Source organism: Chrysochloris asiatica, unplaced genomic scaffold (genome assembly GCF_000296735.1).
Source record: "Chrysochloris asiatica unplaced genomic scaffold, ChrAsi1.0 scaffold00222, whole genome shotgun sequence".
Taxonomy (NCBI): domain Eukaryota; kingdom Metazoa; phylum Chordata; class Mammalia; order Afrosoricida; family Chrysochloridae; genus Chrysochloris; species Chrysochloris asiatica.
The window spans coordinates 2,751,332-2,752,992 of NW_006408740.1; positions in this window are offsets into that span (position 1 = coordinate 2,751,332).

Sequence of the window (1,661 nt, forward strand, 5' to 3'; positions counted from 1 at the left end):
TAGAGTTTTAGAGACTTTCCCTAGGCAGTGGCAGAATTGGAATTAAACCCAAATGGAACCCAGTACTTTTATTACCACACTATACTTCCCAAAAGGAGCTCTGGTAATGTAATGGTTACTAATTGGGCTGCTAACCTCAAGGTCGGCAATTCAAAACTACCAGCGGTTCCGTGGGAGAAAGTTGAGGCGTTCTGCTCCCGTAAAGATTTACAGCCTCGGAAACCCTGTGCAGGGTCACTATGAGTCACAACCGACTCCACAGTACGTAACAATACTTCCCAAAGGTACTGAGAGAGGAGTTGCCACCATCCTAACACATTGTCATGATGGGGTGAGGGGTTCAGAGTCAAGTTTATTTTGACTTTGCAACATGGTTACTAAGTAAATAAAGTAACATGACCACCACACTTCTGAAATAAAATATCTGTCCTCCATGAATGTCATTAGGTACAGTAGAGAGTAAGCTACAGCTGGAGAGATGTATCAAATCTGGGGCTTCCCTGAGATAATAAGACAATTGAAAACAGATAATCTGTATTTAATTAAACATTTCTTGTATAGAGTCATGTACCTGCACAGCTAACTGTTTTAAAATAGCCTTAAAGATGCTACCTCCTTTAACTGTTCTGGCCAATAAAATGCACAAGAATTTGGTTGGATGTGCCAGTCTGGGTGGAAGTCAATCTTGAGACAAAATGACTTTGTTATTTGGAAAGAGGGAGAAAGAGAATATTCTGAAGACATTCTTATTTTGGTGATGCTACAGCAGGGTGAGTATCCCTCCAGAATGATGCAACACCTTCAGCGTTCGACTGGGTTCTACTGGTCTTTCCACTTACTGTGTCAATGGTCTCTGGGTCTTAGCCTAGAGTGCCCAAAACAGAGCCTGAGACCAGATTTTGCATGCAAGTGGTTGGGGATGTGATTCCAGTAAGGAGGATTATAGGATGGGAGTGTAAAACAGGAAAGAAAGGACCTCTAATAGAAGAATGTAGTATAAAGTTGAGCTACAGGCAACTGGAGCTCAACTCATTGTAGCCTTCAGAGGAACCTTGTGAAATGTCTGAAAATAGCCCCCCAAGGACACAAACTGGCTGGCATTTATCCATCAGCCCTGCTTAAATGATATGGAGACCATGTCTGATCTCTAGCTAGGAGAAGGATCACCAGCCCAAGTCCAATTTCTATGAGGCAAAGTTCAGACATACCTCTACCCTACAATCTTCTTGATAATTCATTGTAATGGTCACACAAAACTCACAGACGATACTTAGGACTATGGAGTTTATCAGAGAAGTTAACAGGGTACAATTCAGGGTCAGAAAAAAACACAGGATACAGAGTGCATCTTATCAGCTGTACTGCAGAAACACCTCTCTCATTTCAGGCCTCTCAGCCACCAGGCTCCTTGACTTCTGTCCTGCTTGTGCATGTGTTGCAAACTCCATTAGCCTTGCAGATAAATGCCCAAAGGGCACCCCATTCTGCAAACCAGCCTTCCATTAGAAGGCATTCAGTCTCACTGGGTACATGGGAGAGGAAGTCTGCCACTCTGTCTCTCCATGCACTGCCTTTGCTGCCATGTCTGCTGTCACCATTGCTGTTCTGCACAGGGATCTTGTGCTCTGCTCATGGCTCTTCTTTCTTGATAGTCTTGAGAT